General features: G+C 36.0%; 1 pseudogene; it reads right to left on the bottom strand.

The window, feature by feature from the left end:
- LOC109848123 overlaps positions 1–3,676 on the bottom strand; it is a 33,162-nt pseudogene extending 29,486 nt beyond the window's left edge.

Below are 8,473 nucleotides of genomic sequence, written 5' to 3'. Positions count from 1 at the left end.
TCTTTGGTAACTTCATTGGGATTCTCTAATAACGGGCTGACCCATGCTACCAGAATGCATTGGACATGGACTGCCTGTATTCATGTCAAATATGCATCAGATTCACATGCATCATCATCATAAACGCAAGGTTCTAAATGTCGACCGGCATGCCGATTTGAAGGGTTACCATCAAGGAAATATGACTTTGTAACTCATGGCGTTTTGGGGTATTTATCAGCAGCATGTTAGGATTTATCAGACAAATCAGGCGCAAAATCAGCTCAAAAATATCAGGCGCAAAAATAGGAAAGAGAAATTTCAAGAGGCACGTACCAAGTAACATAAAGAAATACGAAAATGAAATAATTTTTGGATTTCATTTTAGAACCCGAACCCCGAACCTGAACCCGAACCCAAACTGACAGCAAACACAAACCCAATTCTTAGGCAACATCCCCATCACATAATAGGGTAAACTTTTCCCCTAAATTGCCGCTAATATGTATTCTCTCCCTCTCTCCTCTTTCAATAAAATTTCAAAGCGAACAATTTTTCAAAACAGACCCTTTCAAATTTTTATTTTTCAAAATCGACCCTGTTTTTTTTTTTACCAAAACCGACCCGTTTTTTTGATTAGCAGCCTAATCACATTCCTAAATAGTCGGGGTTGCCAAACCCGACTATTTAGGACTTAAATTTGTATGGTTTAAGGCTTCTAATTAGGATTTAACAACCTCCTAAATAGTCGGGGTTGGCAACCCCGACTATTTAGGAATGTGATTAGGCTGCTAATCAAAAAAACGGGTCGGTTTTGGTAAATAAAAAAAAACAGGGTCGATTTTGAAAAATAAAAATTTGAAAGGGGCTGTTTTGAAAAATTGTTCTTTCAAAGCAGATCTTTGTCGATGACTTTGTTTTTTCAAGAGCGACTTTGAAGACATCATCTGATTTAGATGACGAGTTCAAATATCCGACCAGATTTATGGACAACAAGCTCAGCGATTACAAAGGATGTTGGACAGCGATCTCAGTGTGTACGAAGAGGACAGATAGTTCATCCCTTCAATTTAGTGATAATTCTTCCTCCTCTAAATCTAGAGTTTCCATTTGCTACCTTTGCAATTATTTGATTGGACTTTCTTCAATATCATTACTGTCCACGATGGTAAATGACATCTAGCATTAGTTTTAGGTGATTACTGTTCTCACATGTTCATATGTTTGTAATTTTAGACTTCAGATTTCACTAAATATGTGCAGATTACATGATAGGCTAAGTTGCATGGAAACAGATACAAAACACGGCAAATTTGTAAAAGTGGGGTACGGGGACACAGTTATATAAATATTTATATACACATACATATATTATATATTGAAATTAATAATTTACATGAGACCAATATTGTTTACATTCACGTATTAAGAATTGAACTTCCTACAATATTTTATGTTTCTTTTATTATGTGGATTATAAATTCGAAAACCTTCATTTTTGAACTTGAAACCCAAGCAACCCTTTAAAATAATAGTTTGAAACTTGAACATGTCCAACAAGTTTTAGGAAGTGTATGTGAAATGTAGGATATGCGTACAAGAAGTGAATGAGAAGTGTTTTAAGTTAAAACATATACTGCATAAGTGAGTACGCCCGAACAAATGTATTCATATGTGCGAGGAATGTCGAAGAAGTTTGGGTACACATACGGGCAGGTGTTGGGTACGGGTACAGCTTTAATTAGGAGTACCCAGGTAACATAAGTTTTAAAACACTATTGTATATATGCACATCATCAGTATGACAATCCAACATTTACTATAACCCTAATATTTTCCCAATTTCCGCAATCTGATGTGGATTTTGGCCGTCCAACGTGTCCGCAAGATCCGATATTTAAAACCTTCAATAAACCGTGCAACATATATGCATATTGTGGACATTGAAAGAAGTCTAAGCATAGATTTTTAGAAGTCTGAATCAAAGACACGTATATGGAGGCTCCATCATATCCATCTAAATTGAACGCATTAGGATGATTCTAGTACTTTGTGTCACCATACACATCATATACACACTGACAAGGTTGTTATTAATTCTTATGTAATATTTTTGTGTTTTATTTTGTCGTGTATTCATATATTCTAGAACAAAATAAGTACAAGTATATGCATTTACCCAATATTTATCAATTGGCATATATTTATCAATTGGCATATTCCAACCATGCCTATATTGTTCTATATCATATAATTGTATGAAGCGGGATGCAAGCCAAGATCTACCATGATAATATTGGGGATGAGCACCACAGGCAAGGGGGCATGCCTTCTTTTTCCTTAAGTAGTGCCTAAAACATTGGCTTAAGTTTTCATTTTCTAACCAACTGCTAAAATTGTGTTCCAAACTTTATACTACGAATGGAAAAGTGCATGGACAATTGGACATAGGATAAGAAACACAGTTGTGTGGTTATTAATGTTAACAATTACCATGATCTTGAACATAGATCCATAAGGAGTAATTAAGTAACACATTTCGTGACAAAGATGATTCAAGACGATTAAATGCTAAATGTTAAGAACTAAATATGATATATGAATTCCAGTAGAAGGTAAATATATAGCTTCTAGAAGAAAATAGCCTTTATATACACTAAATTAAACTAGTAATTAACTTACAAAATAATATAGCTTTTGTACACTCGATTATCATTTACATTGGCAATATGCAAATCCCTAGTCATAAATGTTTCAAGCCATGTTGACTTTGGCCAGTTTTATTTAGCTTTTGTATCATCCTAATTCCTTATTAAACAATTTGAGTGGATCTGATCCATTTGGTAGCTTCCAAACTATGACATTGTAATTTCTCTTACCCGTCAAATAAATTGCAGCAATAATAACCCCTATAATAACTTTAAATTTGTAAATAACCTCTAAGAAATTGAAAATCACACCTAAACTTACAAAAAGAATAGTAATAAGCATAAGAATCGAAATTCAACTGAAAAAGAACCCTTTAAGCAGAACAGCGGGTTGTACGCATCATTACCTATCTTAGAGCCAAGCCAGCACAAATACTGTGCAAAATAGGGATAAAGAAAAGCATTGCAGGCCATGCATGGCCCGTACTACATACAGGAGGGCAGTGGAAATTTTGAAGCAAAACTACACGTAATGATTTTGACCATTTCTTCTACAGTTTAAATTTCACCTTGATGTTATATTAAGTAAATAAATAACACAATCTTATTAAGGTACAAAAGCTCTAAATAAGGCCAAAATAATGATAGAGATCAATGTCCTAAAGCTGGCCAGAAATATTGTGAAGTGACTCTACCAGTAAATATTAGTAATTGTCACACCGTTAGACTGGAACCTTAATTTAAACTTCAATTCATTAAAGAAGAAAAAGCACCGGGTTAGGTTAAAAAGACGGCTCAAATGAGAAGTAAAGAGAGAGAAAGAAACTCACTTGTCCCAGTTGATCTCTGTTTGATCGAAAGAGGGAACATTTGTACGACTAATCCCTCTTGATTCCATTGGGGGGGAAAAGCAACAGTGGGGGGGTAAATATCCTCTCCTTTTTTTCCCCTGGAAACGGCAGCAGAGTACAGCAGACTAATGAAAGCTTGGGGGAATCGATCGAGGGAGAAAGAAGAGAATTTGGAACTTTTGTCTGAATCTGATTTGATTCACTGCTTTGGGGCTGATCTACTCCTCCATACTTAACACAAAGAATTAATATTATTACCACAATAATTATTACTACAATAATAATAGTAATAATACAGTAAATAATGTAGCATAAACATTAAATCAATTCTGCTCCTCCGTACTTCAATTTACTATTTATACTATAGTAATTTACTATATTATAAATAGTAAAACAAATCAAATCTATTAAAACTTGGATCTTTTTTTAAGTGTATAGGAGTAGATATGATTTCTAAATCAAATGTATTAAAACTTAGAGGGAGACAGGTGCTTAAAAAATAGAGGGTTGTGCTCTACTCAGAATGCACACTAGTTCAGAGAAATGCAATAACCTCAACACTTTGGGTCTGAATCTTATTCTGCTCATTGGCTTATATGCTCCCATCGTTGGTTTAGGCCCCGATAGATATTGACAGAATTAGGGACGGTAAGCCCTAAAGTGCCCAATATCGCTTCTATGCCAACATGGAAGTCTACAATAAATAGAAGTAGGGTGATGAATTTTTCTGAACTTTGGTGCGACGCAGATGATCAGACCTTAGTTGGTAGATAATTTTCAACTAAAAATTACATGTCTCTCAAATCAAGCAATAAAAGAATAGATAGGACATCAATTTTTCAAAAGAAAAATTAGGGGTCTAGGTCCCAAAACTAAAAGGCTCATGTGATCCTTACTGTATTTTTTTGACCCATGTGCAAAAGGCCCAAAACTCAACTTCTCATATGAAAAACTCTCCTCAACTAGGGTTGGTGACTGGGATGTATTGGTCCAACCTGAGCCTATACTTATATATTTCGGGCTAATCCGGATCCAGTCAATTCTGGTGAACTTTGCGGTAAGGTTGGGGCAAAGCCCTGGTGTTTTGGTTGGGAGCACAACCCAACCAAGCCCATTTGAATCGGGTCGAGTAGGTCAACCCAGCCCGCTATTTTTCTTTTTCTTTTCTGTTTTTTGTTTTTTTGGCTTCATTCTTTTGACTATTTTTTTTATAAAACTCGATTTAGATGAATTGTAACCAACTGATTGGGAAATTGTTGCTTCTTGAGGAAGGCTATGAAATCGATTTATCAATTGTTTGCTTGAAAAATATGCACATAGTTAAATGTTATTAAATTTTGAGATTACTAAATACTTATTAATAATTAATTAGTTACTAATAGCTAATTTAGTTATTAATAATTAATTTTGATGTGTGGTTGGGTGCAAGTCAGGTTTTTGGCTCTATCTGAGCCTAGGTCTGGTCCGAGCTGGGCCGAGGTTGTAGGCCGAGTTTAGGTTTGGGTTTAAGTCTAGATTTCATAAATAGACCCTTGCCTAGAACTCTCGTTAAAAATCAAAGAATTTGATGATTTTTCTCCAAAAGAAAGTTATAACCTACATATTAAACTAAGTTTACACCAAATTGGTAGGTTATTATTTCATCACTACTAGGGAACTAAAAATAGTTCCTAGATGCCAAAAATATCAGCAAAACCCACTGTTATATGTTGCACTTCCTACTAAGCTTCAACTTTCTTCAATTTTGCCATCCTGCTTTCTTCGCCTTTATTTTCATTTTTAGCTTCTTCTTCCTTATACCGCTTACATGCTTTAATAATTTTTTAATGTGCTCACATACTCCTTCATTACCAAACCCTCGATCTCCTCATCCTCTCAATTCCTCTCTAGTATCCTAAAATAAAACTCGAGTACTTTTATAGAACAAAATTCCTCTATTCCAGCATTGCTCGAGAGCTTATCATTTAACACCGATAAATTTGATGTGCTGGAACCATCCATCACCATCGCCAATGACTACGATGTCTCCCCTCCCCCTGACGAACGACACCATGTTCTAAGACCCAATATTTCTATATCTACTACATTAATAAAAACTCACCAGATTGCTCTTGATCTATTGACTCAAACTCGATTAATCACTTTATTTCTCCAACAATGACAATTTGAAGCTCAAATTGCTCTCTTGATGTCTCTATTATTTCAAAAGAAAGATTTAATATAAAAAGAGATAATAACAACAAAGCGTAGAATTGTTCCTCCAAAATATTTGCTACTAAATTTCTAAACATTTATTATGACACGGAAAATTTACATAACAATATCAGTTACTGGTATTTTGGAGAGAGAAAATATAAAAGAAAGTTGCAAGCAAGAAGAAAGAGGGCGACATCACCTTTTTTGGACCAAAGAAGGAGAAAACGCAGAGCAACGGAGAAGAAGAAAGGGGAAATGACAAAAAGGATAGAAATGAAAGAAAAATGACATATGAGTTGCAAAGTAGTTCTAGGGAGCCAAATGAATATTTCTTTTAGTTTGAGGTAAGCTTGCATTTTTTTTTTCAAGGGGTGTGGATGCATAGATTTTAGAACACAACACTCTATGCTTAAGCTAAGAAAACTAACTAATATACTAGATCATACGAGACTCTACACCAAATTATACAATTCTATTTAACCTAATATGATAGTTGTCGGCCTATCTGTTAATGAACTTGAACCCGTCACTGCAAGTGGTAGATTGATCATTTTATAGATTCTATAGGATTAAGTTTAGAAAACACCCCTCAACTATGGGGTGCCTCACCCCCCCCCCCCCCCCCCCCCCAACTCCCTATTTTTAATTGAAAAAATCTTCTCAATGTTAGAGATATGTAGTAAGGCCCCTTTCGACACTTTAAAATTTCGACTAAAACCTACCTCAAGTTTTCCGTTATCTCACAGAACCCCCATCCACCCCACCCCCAACCAACAAAAAAAAACACCCTAAATTCTTACACTTTTCATAATATAGACCCTACTAACATTCGTACTTCAGTTAGCATCCTCATTAAGTTTTCCAATTTCACAAAATGCGTTTCACTTAAAAAAAACTCAACCACAAAAAGATACCCTTTGGTAGAGAGATAAAGTAAAAGGGCACAATAAATAGGTCAAGGTTCTTTCCTTATCTGTTTGGGTGTGTAGGTTTATTTATAAATGAATGGGTTTTTCCCTAAGGGGTACTTTAATCATTCACATTTTGAAGTAACACCATCAAAAATGTATGTTGGGAAAAGTGTAGACATCATGAAAGTTTTGTGAGACACTCTATTAAGGGGTATGAAGTAAAAAAAATTAAACCGAGGGAAAAAATTAAACTAGGGAATCAACTAAAGCGGTTAGTATTCAAGTAATAATTTTAGAGGAAGTCATCGTAATTTATTCAAATTGAAAAAACGATCACAAGAAATATGAGGATATTTTTGTGTAATAAAATAAAATACATGATCATATTCTCTTTAAAAGTGAGAGTTTAGAAAAATTCTTCAATGGATAAAAATACCATTAACCCTTTTAGACATTACATTTGATATGGGTGTATCTTCTTCCTTGCTTCGGGAGCTTAGCGATCATCATGGGAGCTTGAAGATAGACGATTCTCAGGGTAGCTTGAGAATAGAAGCGTGGGCGGAGTCGTCAAAGGCGGCAAAAGTGGTCAAAAGCAGGAAAATAGCAAAACTCAGAAATCAGCATTTGGGCTCTGGCCGGTCGACCGCATGATCAGTGTCGGTTGACCGGAAACGTGCACGCTACAGGCGAGAGTCGTGTGTTCTGGCCTGTCGATCGGGATCCATCATCGGTCGACCGAAATCAGCATCGGTCGACCTATATTAGAATATCCTGTAGGGTTAAAAACCCTCGCTCTGGTCGGTCGATCGGACCAAGCAGGTCGGTCGACCAGATCGCGTTTCCTGGGTTGACCTGGACTCTGTTTGACGCAGATTCCACGTTCTATATAGCTTGGTTATTTATGAGATTGTCAGCCACGTTGTTAGACATATAAATAGGGATTTTTTAGGGTTTCTAAACATCATATTGGATTTTAAAGAGAATAGGGAGATTGTTCTTTATTCTAGAGAGATCGTGAGGAGAAATTTTGTAATCTTTTATTGTTCATAATCTAGAGAATGTATTTTCCTTCGCCAATTAAATTATCTTGTGTGTTTCTGCTGTTTTCTTCTTATCTATACCTTTGATAATTCCGCGATCAAAGGTGCTCGCTCGGCGACTCGTATGAAGTTGGTATCAGAGCCTTCAGATCCTATGAAGGGGGTGTTCTGTGTATGGTCCTTACTCGGTCGCAATACAAAAATCTAGGCGAGATCCTTATTTCTTTGGAAGAAGTCGAGAAAATAAGGAAGAAGAAGATGGCGGATAATGACAACTCAATAAGGTTTGATGCATTAGAGAAACAGATCGAAACAATCGGGTAGACTCTCACACAACTCGTCGATCTCATCTACGGAGAGAACAAAGAGGGGGGATCTTCTTCAAAGTCTAAGAAGAAACCTACAGAGTCCGGTGGGGAGAGTGGAAATTCAGATTTCGATGAGGAGGTTGAGGTCGTCAGGGCTGTTGCAAATCAAGGAGGTAAGGGTCCTTACCAAAATCTGAAGATTGATTTCAGAGTAGAGATTTCTATTTATGATGGGAGTATTAACGTCGAAAGGCTTGATGATTAGATCGAGTGTATGGAGACTTATTTTACTCTTTATGGCTATTCGTCAAAAGAGAATATTGTTTTTGCGACATTGAAGCTTTCAGGGCACGCGTTGACATGGTAGAAATTCTATTGTAAGCAGGAGAAGAAAGTTGTGTCGTGGAACAAGTTCAAGGAGTTGCTAAGAAAGCAGTTCTATCCGGTGGGATTCCTTGAAGAGCGTTGATACAAGTGATATGACTTGCACCAAAGATTCAATCAAACCATTCAAGCATACACGGCTAAGTTTCAATA

This window comes from Asparagus officinalis, chromosome 7, assembly GCF_001876935.1.
Source record: "Asparagus officinalis chromosome 7, Aspof.V1, whole genome shotgun sequence".
Classification (NCBI taxonomy): domain Eukaryota; kingdom Viridiplantae; phylum Streptophyta; class Magnoliopsida; order Asparagales; family Asparagaceae; genus Asparagus; species Asparagus officinalis.
The sequence above is the reverse complement of the archived record's forward strand: the minus strand, read 5'-3'. Positions and strand labels throughout refer to the sequence as shown.